The sequence below is a fragment of the Trichosurus vulpecula genome, chromosome 6 (assembly GCF_011100635.1).
Source record: "Trichosurus vulpecula isolate mTriVul1 chromosome 6, mTriVul1.pri, whole genome shotgun sequence".
Classification (NCBI taxonomy): Eukaryota; Metazoa; Chordata; class Mammalia; order Diprotodontia; family Phalangeridae; genus Trichosurus; species Trichosurus vulpecula.
Genome location: NC_050578.1, coordinates 139,432,421 through 139,443,488, shown reverse-complemented (window position 1 = coordinate 139,443,488; position 11,068 = coordinate 139,432,421). Strand labels below are relative to the sequence as shown.

At 42.6% G+C, this 11,068-nt stretch overlaps 2 pseudogenes; one reads left to right on the top strand and one right to left on the bottom strand.

The window, feature by feature from the left end:
- Positions 1-486: 486 nt before the first annotated feature.
- Positions 487-4,544, bottom strand: LOC118855421 (annotated as a pseudogene).
- Positions 4,545-7,716: 3,172 nt separating this feature from the next.
- LOC118854784 lies at positions 7,717-10,759 on the top strand (annotated as a pseudogene).
- Positions 10,760-11,068: the final 309 nt, after the last annotated feature.

Sequence of the window (11,068 nt, the reverse complement as noted above, 5' to 3'; positions counted from 1 at the left end):
GGAGAAAAATGAAACTCCCTTGAATTTTTCTGCCATCTCCTACACTTACATCTCTGCCAGTCCTCCACTTCTGACTCCCAGTGTCTGACCCAAGAGTTCATAGGTCAAAAAGAACTGATCTCCCTTCATTATCCTGCCTCTCTTCTATTGGTTATCTCCAATTCATGCTATTAAAAAAAAACTTGTTTAGACCCAGTTGGTACATGGTGACCCTCCCATTAGTCTGTGAATTCCTTGTAAGCAAGAATTGCTATTTTTCCCTCTTCTTTTTATCTATCTTTTTAAAGGCAATAGAGTTTTATTAACACAATAAACCACCAGGAAACATCCCCAGCAACACTGGTCACTTGAGTCTTTGGGGAGTGTCAGTGACACAGAAGAGAGTGAGATGTGTACATGCACTGTTTTTTCACTGCAGAAAGCATTTCTTCCATGGAAGGAATGGTAGCTTTGGCTTCTGGTTCAGCAAGTTCCCTGAAGAAATTATTAGTGGATGACATCCTTGAGACATAGGTTGTTTCCATCTTTTGTTGCCCAACAAAGACAGTAATGCTGCAGAAGTTGCTCAAGAAACTCCAATAATCAAGGAATTCAAGTGATTCTAGTCTGCTCCCTTCAGCTCAGGGTAGACTGGCATGTAATTCCAACACATCAATGACAGAAGTTTTCTCCAATCCATTTGACAGCACATATTGTTTCTGAGAGTCTAAAGATTTGCAGGTTTCAGCTCCAGCCAGGACACACTGTTGCCTTCAAAGGTTCTCAACCATGAGACTTCCAGGGGTGGAGCCATGATGGTGGCTGGAAAGCAGGGACTTGCGTGAGCTCCCCACCATGTCCCTCCAAAAACCTATAAAAAATGACTCTGAACAAATTCTAGAACTGCAGAACCCACAAGATAGCAGAGGGAAGCAGGGATCCAGCCCAGGACAGCCTGGATGGTCACTGGACGAGGTCTATCGTGCACGGAGTGGAGGGGAGCAGAGCTCAGTGTAGGAGGCAACAGGACCAACCAGACCAGGAGCCAGGCAGGGCAGGCCCTAGCACCCTGAATCAGTGAGCTGTGGCAGTTACCAGACTTCTTAACCCACAAACACCAAAGACCACAGAGAAGGTTAGTGGGAAAAGCTGCGGGGCACAGAGTTCACAGTTCAGCCACCACCCCAGGGGCTGCGGGGGAGGTGCAGCTACAGAACTACAGCTGCAGTTACTTCCAGCCCCAGGCCCACGTGGTGGGAGGAATTAAGTGGCAGATCAGAGCAGGAGTGCGGAGCCTGCTGAAGATTTGCGTCAGGTCCAGGTTGGTGGTTCTCGAGGAAGGAGTGCTGGTGCGGCACAGCTGGCTGCATAGAAATAGCTCTGAAATCAATGGCACATCCCCTCAAGCTTGGAACAAAGTACTCTTTGCTCTACAATCAGTCATACCCCGATGATAAACTCAAGGGTCAAGTAAGTTGCCTGGGAACATGGCCAGGCAGTGAAAACACACCCAGATTCAGTCTCAGATTTTGGAATCCTTCTTTGGTGACAAAGAAGACCAAAACATATGCCCTGAACAAGTCAACAAAATCCAAGAGCCTACACCAAAAGCCTCCAAGAAAAACATGAACTGGTCTCAGGCCATGGAAGAGCTCAAAAAGAAGTTGGAAAAGCAAGTTAGAGAAGTAGAGGAAAAATAGGGCCAGAAATGAGAATGATGCAAGAAAACCATGAAAAACAAGTCAGTGACCTGCTAAAGGAAACCCAAAGAAATACTGAAAAAAATATTGAAGAAAACAACACTTTAAAAAATAGATTAACTCAAATGGCAAAAGAGCTCCAAAAAGCCAATACAGAGAAGAATGCCTTGAAAGGCAGAATTAGCCAAATGGAAAAGGAGGTCCAAAAGACCACTGAAGAAAATACTACCTTAAAAATGAGATTGGAACAAGTGGAAGCTAGTGACTTGATGAGAAATCAAGATATTATAAAACAGAACCAAAGGAATGAAAAAATGGAAGACAGTATCAAATATCTCATTGGAAAAACCACTGACCTAGAAAATAGATCTAGGAGAGATAATTTAAAAATTATTGGACTACCTCAAAGCCATGATCAAAAAAAGAGCCTAGATATCATCTTTCAAGAAATTATCAAGGAGAATTGCCCGGATATTCTAGAGCCAGAGGGTAAAATAGAAATTGAAAGAATCCACAGATCACCTCCTCAAATACATCCAAAAAAGAAAACTCCTAGTAACATTGTTGCCAAATTCCAGAGCTCCCAGGTCAAGGAGAAAATACTGCAAGCAGCCAGAAAGAAACAATTTGAATATTGTGGAAAAACAATCAGGATAACACAGGATCTGGCAGCTTCCACATTAAGGGACTGAAGGGCTTGGAATATGATATTCTGGAGGTCAATGGAGCTAGGATTAAAAGCAAGAATCACCCACCCAGCAAAACTGAGTATCATGCTCCAAGGCAAAATATGGATTTTCAATAAAATAGAGGACTTTCAAGCTTTCTCAGTGAAAAGACCAGAGTTGAATAGAAAATTTGATTTTCAAACACAAGAATCAAGAGAAGCATGAAAAGGTAAACAAGAAAGAGAAATCATAAGGTACTTACTAAAGCTGAACTGTTTTGTTTACATTCCTACATAGAAAGATGATGTGTATGATTCATGAGACCTCAATATCATAGTAGGTGAAAGGAATATGCATATATGTATACATATATACATGTGTGTGTCTATGTATGTATATATGTAGGTACATGTATATACATGTATATACACACACAAAGGGCACAAGGTGAGTTGCATATGAAGGGATGATATGTAAAGAAATAAAATCAATTTAAGGGATAAGAGAGGAATATATTGAGAGAGGGAGAAAGGGAGAGATAGAATGGGGCAAATTATCTTGCATAAAAATGGCAAGAAAAAATGGTTCTGTAGGAAGGGAAGAGGGGGCAGGTGAGGAAGAATGAGTAAATCTTGCTCTCATAGGATTTGACCTGAGGAGGGAATACCATACATACTCAATTGGGTATCTTACCCCACAGGAAAGAAGGAGAAAGAAGATAAAAGAGGGGGGATGATAGAAGGGAGGGAAGACAGGAGGAGGAGGTAATAAAAAACAAACATTTTCGAAAAGGGACAGGGTCAAGGGAGAAAATTCAATAAGGGGGGATAGGTTAGGAAGGAGGAAAACATAGTTAATCTTTCACAACATGAGTATTGTGGAAGGGTTTTACATAATGATATGCATGTGGCCTATGTTGAATTGCTTGCCTTCTTAGGGAGGGTGGGTGGGGAGAGAAGAGGGGAGAGAATTTGGAACTCAAAGTTCTAAAACCAGACGTTCAAAAACAACAACAAAAAAAAGTTTTTTCATGCAACTAGGAAATAAGATACACAGGCAATGGGGCACAGAAATTTATTTTGCCCTACAAGAGAAGAAGGGAAAGGGGGATGGGAGGGGAGTGGAGTGACAGATGGGAGGGCTGACTGGGGAATGGGGCAACCAGAATATACATCATCTTGGAGCGGGGGGAGGGTAGAAACAGGGAAAAAATTTGTAATTCAAACTTTTGTGAAAATCAATGCTGAAAACTAAATATATTAAATAAATATGTATAATCAAGCAGAAAAAAAAAGGTTCTCAACCATGTGCTGCCCGACCTTATCATCCCTATTAACCTGTTCATAGTTTATGAACATCACTGTTTCAAAGGTGTTGGCTGCCCCATTTCATAAGTCTTGCTGACTTCTCCGGTCACATAAACCAATACACATTCTGCTATCAGCAGAGTTGGTAATTGTGTATTCGTGTTTCATTGTTTTAGTTTCTCTTCCATGCTATTTAAGTCTCTGAGATCTGCTCCCACAATGGCAAATCTATTTTTTAAATTTTTTTGTTTTTTGCTTTTGGGGGAGGGAAGGCAGGGCAATTGGGGTTAAGTGACTTGCCCAAGGTCACACAGCTAGTAAGTGTCAAGTGTCTGAGGCTGGATTTGAACTCAGGTCCTCCCAACTCCAGGGCTGGTGCTTTACTCACTGCGCCACCTAGCTGCCCCAGCAAATCTATTTTAATCCAAGACATGTCATTCTAGCAGAAAAGATTCTTCTGAATGTAATTCCTGGATTCGTTTTGACAGAGAAGATTTCGCTTTGATATTATACAGTTTTCTTGTGACTATCACTAGAAAGTCAACTCCAAAATATTTTTGTTAGAAAGTTTTCATCCTTTAATTTCTAGAATGTAGTATCCATGCCAGCACTAAGATTTGTAACTTGACAATTGCATTTGGTCTTCCTTAGGGAAAGCATTCAGCAGCTGATTGATGCCATGAACCCAAGCAAAGTAGCCTCTGGTAATTTCAGGAGACTTTCTTTGTTTTGATAGCATCACAAAATGTCCAATGTAAGGGTCATGCCAGTAGCCAACACCTACAGTAAAACTCTAGTATGTGGAAGCATCATCACAGGTGCCCACCCTCATCCCCCATGTTGCTGTCTGTGTTGGAGACAAGGGGTTTCCAGGGGCTATGGAGGGCCATGAGAGCCTCCAGTTCAGTCTCTGCATTAAATTCCATGGTGGGCTTCAGGGAGCAGGAAGCAGGGGATGGGGTGGGGATGGGAAGGGACATGGACTCCAAGACTGAGATAAGCAAGTGGAGAAGAAGAACTGGCCCAGACTGGGCATCTCAAAGTCATTCTCTGGCATCTTTCTCCACCAGCAACTTCCCCCTTCTTTTTATCCCCAGCATTTAACACTGTCTGGCACATAATAGGTGCTTAATAAATATTTATTAACTGACTGACTGCTTAATCCTACCTATCAACTCCATTCTGCTCTATGTATATAAAACAGGGTGATATTTTCTCCATGGCTTCTTTCTCATAGGAATCTCCAAACCAAGAAAGTCAAGTTCAAAGAATGCCACGAAAATGGTTAAGTCTCTATGGTTGCACTATCAGGCCAGGAGCCTTGGAGCCTAGGACTACAAAAAAGATTAAAGCGCAAAGTATGTCTATGACAGAGTGGATGCCTATAATAAACAAATGGAACTATTTGGGCTGATCAGTACATCCAACCATCTTCCACATCATGTGTTTTAGACCTCAGCCCAGTTAATTATTAGCACAACCTCTGCGAATGACATGCCCTCCAAAACCAATTAGATACCAATAGATGCGATTTAGGAAATCACTGGGAGAGTTTCACTTAGAAATGATGAGGTCAACTTTCAAGTGTAGAATTTTGAAGACAATCCTGAATCTCAATCTGACTTAGTAAAAAGTAAACTCACTATGACTTTCAATACAGAAAAACAAACAACCAACCAAAACATTATCTCAAACTGGAATTGAGGCTCTCTAGAGAATTTCGTGTCAGGTCAGTTTTAACTACAAGCCCAGAAAACATGTGAAGAGGTTAAGCGCCATGTAGTGCCTTACAAAAAAAATGCCATTTGGGTATTTGGTGATAACAGGGAGGGATATGTCCAATGATGGCATCTAAATGGCTTCCCCCTTCCCGAATGACAAAGGACTATAAAGTTGTATCTAAGGCACCTTTGGAGGCAGCAGAGGCAATGTTGGCCTTAGAGTAAGGACAGTCTTGGCTTCACATCTGGCCTTGGATATTTACTAACTGTGATAACAGCTGAGGCAGTGAACAGTTTTCAGTTCCAGGTACCTTCTCTTTAAATTGTGATAACAATAAGAATACCTCTATTACCTTATACAAATGGTTGTCATGAGGGTGAGCTTACAAAGGGCTGTCATGAGGGTCAACAACATCATGTAAACAGCATTTTCAAATCTGCAAAGCACATCATCTCAAACCTTGAATCATTATATGTCTTAGTTACTAATATCCTGTCTTTAATTGTAGACTCCCCTCCTTTGAAGGGCAGTTAGGTGGTTTCGTAGTTCATAGAGCACTGGACCTGGAGTCAGGAAGACTCATCTTTCTGAATTCAAATCCAGCCTCAGACACTTACTAGCTATGTGACCCTGGGCAAGTCACTTAACCCTATTTACCTTAGTTTCCTTATGCATAAAATGAGCTGGAGAAGGAAATGGCAAGCCATTCTAGTATCTTTGCCAAGAAAATCCCAACTGGGGTCATGAAGAGTCAGACACAACTGAACAATAGCCCCTCCTTTAAAGGTTATATGATTTAAAAATGCAATCAAATTTCTTAATTCTTCTGACAGAGCTTACTAAACATAGAAGGCATTTTATTTTTTTCCTTTTTTTAAAAAAAAGACTTAATTTTTTTGGTTTGTACCTTCATTTCCAAATACATCCTCCCTACTGCCCTAACCAGTGAGCTATGCTTTGTTACAAAGAATAAAAAGACAAAAAATGCAGTGTGTGTGTGTGTGTGTGTGTGTGTGTGTGTGTAGTGTGTGTGTGTGTATATATGTATGTAAGTATGTGTATATGTATGTATTGCTTACATGTGTATATGCCATGCCTAACAGTATATGTAACATTCTGTACCCATAGTCTCCCACCTCTGCAAAGAATAGCAGGATGTACATAAGAAAGTCATATTCATAAAGGGTGTAGAGAGAGAAGCATTCTAACCACATGGAGGTTTTGTGGGGATCAACCAGAGCTCATAGTTTGTTTCCGCCACCTCCCACTCTTCTGAAGAGGAAAGAAGAACCTCCCATCATACCATCATAAAATGCAAAGGTCTGATTGGTCTTTAAACCACATTATTGCTTCTTGTGGCCATCCAAACCACTTAATATCTCCTGAAATCCCAGAGCTGGATACCAGCCATCCAAATGAGTTTTATTGTCCACAGAGGAGCTATTAGTTTTGGGATTTGACTTTAGGGAAAAATAAGGAAATGAGTTAGGGAGAATTTAATAAAATTTGAAGATGACAGCTTAAAGTAGTTGACACAAAATGTTTTGCACATGGCTCAGCAGAGAGGAAAGTGTCTTAGGTGGAGAAAAAATAAAGGTGGACTTGGGAAGGAAAAAAGAGAGAGAGAGACATTGGGAAGAAAACCAGAACAACTTAGAGGCTGAGGTGGGGAGGAAGGAAAACCTTAAACTTTGCTTTGACAGCAAAGAAGAAATCTTGAAATGGAGGAAGTTCCTGAGATTGAGGATTGGGAAAGAGCTGTGGCATTGAGAAAGCTGAGCTGGAGTCGTCCCTCAATAATTACACCACTGTCTTTGTTTGTTTGTTTGTTTTCTTGAGACTGGGTATCCCCATGTCACCCAGACTAGAAGAACATTGACCTCTCACAGGCCCAATCCCACTGATGATCTCTGAGGACCTTTGACCTCCTGTTTCTGACTTAGGCCTGTTCACCCCTCCATTAGGCAGCCTAACAACTCACCTTTGCCCTAAGCCCCCACCCCTCTGTCCTGAGAGCTTACCTTATTGGTTTCAGACTTAATGCAGACATCTCATCAGTTTTAGCACTACTGCATCCCAGAACTCCCAAGCTCAAGCAATCCACCAGCCTCAGATTTCCCAGTGGTAGGGTTCTCAGGTTTGCACTACCACACCTGGCTGCTATGTTTTGAGATTAAAAGCTGGCTTCCCACGGGTGTCTTCTGAAAGACAAGCAGAGCCCTTCTACAACCTTGACTTTTTACCAAGTTACAGGGATATTTTAGTCTCTGTAGGGGAAACACAAGCAGAGAACACACACACACACACACACACACACACACAATACATAGCATATCCAAAATGGAGATCATTAATGGCATCACTGTGGGTGAAGAATCGATTGCTCATGTGTCTGGCATTGCTCCATGCAGAACTTCCCAAAGATGTAACCAGATGAGTGCAGGAAGGTGAGCAGCACCATCATACTTGGGGGGATGCCGAGAGGTATAGTCACAACGGCGCCAATGATGCTCTGTATAGGGAGATGACTTTTTGAACTCTTGGAGTTTCTAGCATTTTAGATAGAGAGCTGGAAGGGATCTTAGTTGGGTCTCCCTCATTTTGAATCCCGCAGAGTCTAGTGCAATGCCTGATTTGTAGGTGGCTGTTAACAAATACTTGTTTACAAATGAGAAAATTGAGGCCCAGAGATATGAAGTGACTTGCTAAGTGTCTGAGGGAGGAGTTGACCCCACTCCCTCTACAACACTTTCCCCAGTACCAGGAAATGTCTCAGGGCATAGAGAACTTGATTTTGAGGTAGAGAGACTTTGGGGAGGGGCCTGACCATTGGACCCCCCCGTGACCTTGACTCCTCCAAAAGGCTTATGGGCAGAAGAGAAGAAGTGAGTAGGGTGGTGGAGGGCAGGCAGCTCAGACAGCAGCCATGCTGATCCCTGAGTCAGGGCTATTTCCTTGGGAAAAAGTAGCCGAGGCCCTCACAATCATCTGCTGAGCTCTGATTTCTTTCTGGGCACCATCACGCTCTCTTTGCCTTCAGGCTGCAGTCCCTTCTGCTTTCTTGTTTGTCTTAAGACTTTTTTTCCAAAGATAGAGGGGAATATGAGCTTGAGAGTCAAGGTAATGGTGTGTTCAAAGGTTGGGCCCCTCCCCCTAAGTCTCTGTCAAAAAGGTAAATTACAAAGCTAGGCTTTGATCAATCCCTTGACAAACTGAAAGCTATTGCTTCCTCCAAGCCTAATTCTTTGGGAACGATGGAGTCAATACAGAGAACAACCCCACCGTCCAAACATGCACCCATGATGTTTATGGAGATCATGGGCTCATAGAGTATGGAGCAGGAAGGGAGCTCTAAGATCATCTCATCCGATCCCCCCATTTTACAGAGAAGAAAACTGAGACCTCACCAAGTTAAGCATCTGGCCCAGATAGTGAGTGAGAGAGCAGGGGAGCAGCAGAATTGAGTGCTAGATTTCCAGTCCACTCCCTAGGATGCTGGTTGTGCTTTTGTACCGAGCCCACTTATGCAAAATCCATACCAGTCTAATCAAAGGAGTCCAATCTCTCTCCTTTAGATGAGGAGAATTATCCCATTCCCGGTGCCATTTTGAATTGTCTGCTTCATTAATACATCACCTCTTCTCTCGGATACATCACCTCTTGCTTTGGATACATCACCTCTTGTCTTGGATACATCACCTCTTCTCTTGGATTCTATTTTTTAAAGTAAGGTTTATTGTTGTCTTTTGGGTTTTTTTATATCACAGTCATCTCTGGGTCCCATATGCCACAGAAATGCACCCTCTCTTTGGACTATGAAAAGGGGTTAAGCAAAATTAACTCTATGTAACATTTGACCTTGTAGTTAGCTTCCCCTACCTCCCTACTGAGATGAAGGACTTATGACCTATTCTTGGTCATAAGATCATAAATTTATAGCTAGAAGTGAAATTAGAGGTCATCTAGCTCAACTTCTTCATTTCACAGAAGAAGAAAGAAAGAAAGAGGTTGGCTAACCTGCTTAGGGTCACATAGCTAGGATGTTCTGTTTTCTCCTCTCCAATCAATCCATACAACTCTTCACATGTTTCTCTTAATTCCTCCTACGAGTCATTCTTATGGCCCAATTATTGTCCAGGGTGTTCATATGGCACTGGTTGTTCAACCATTCCTTTCAAGCATAGCAGTATGACTAGCTGGTTTCATTGTAAAATGATTAAATAAAAGCAGACAGAGAGAAAATCTGGGTCATCATTACTTACGAGGCTTAGAAACAATTACATTCAATTACAAATTGATGCTGGCATTTTTATTAGCATTTAGTTTTCAATAGAGGGATAATATCAAGGATTTAAAGAGTTCTCTGCATTACCCTAATTCCATTCCTCCATGCCATACCTTTTAAAATTCTGAATTTGGCTTATGGAACATAAATACCAAATGACCAGCCAATTTAAAGTTTTCTTGAAACTTCAAAGTATCTTGAAGACTTTAGTGTTCTAAACTTTAGGGGTTCCAAACCTGAAAGACATAAACCTCCAGGAGGGTATGAGAGTCTTGTCAAAATAGTTCAGGGAATATTTGATAAATAATTATAACCTCTTATTAAAATATTCCAAAAGTGATACTCTACCCTGATCTCTGGCTGCACTCGTTCCTTTCCTAGGCAGGTCTTCTCTAAGCCTCCAACCACGGCTTCTGCCAACCTCCAGATCCTAGGCATCATCCTTTCAGTACTGGGCTGGATATCAGGCCTAGCGTCCTGTGCCATGCCCATGTGGAAAGTCACAGCCTTCATTGGCAATAACGTCGTAGTGGCCCAGGTGGTATGGGAAGGCCCCTGGATGGCTTGTGTGGTCCAGATCACTGGCCAGATGCAATGCAAGGTGCATGATTCCATACCGGCTCTGCCTCATGATGTCCAAGCATCCAGAGCCCTCACGGTCGTCACTCTGCTTCTGGCCCTGGTAGGCCTGCTGATCTACCTGGCTGGGCCAAGTGTACCACATGTATAGAAGATGAGGAACCAAAAGCTCGGCTAGTACTGACTTCAGGGGTCATTTTCCTCATCTCAGCAGTCCTGGTCCTGATCCCTGTGAGCTGGAGTGATCACATGATCATCAGGAATTTCTACAACCTTCTGGTTGCTGATGCTCAGAAAAGGGAGTTGGGGCATAGCCTCTATGTCTGCTGGGCATCTGCAAGCCTTTTTATACTAGGTGGGTCCTTACTGTGCTGCACTTGCCCCTCAGGCAGCTCAAGGGGCACAAGCCATTATGTGGCCCAATACTCTGCTTCTGCCCCTCCCCCAGGGGGCTCCCAAGGTCCTTCTGAATACCCACCAAGAATTATGTGGGAATCTGGAAAGGGGGGAGGGAGGTAACAAATGACTCCCTAGGGTAAGGGAGGTCTTCTTTCCCCTCCTTCCCTCTCAAGATGAAGTTACAGATGACCCCTGTCAGTCTTGAGAATTTTAGTTTTCTTTTTTTAACCCCTTGGATGACTGAGCCAAGAAGATGACTCCACGTCCCTTCCTAGTCTTTACTGCTGTACTGATGCAAAGTCTTCCAGACATCCTTGGATAAGAAGCTACAGAGATGCTGCCCAAGAGCTCCAGCATCTTTTCCTGGATACCACAGAGATCTATGCTATTTCTCTGGAAATGCTAGAACACTCTTTGTTTGTGGCCTGA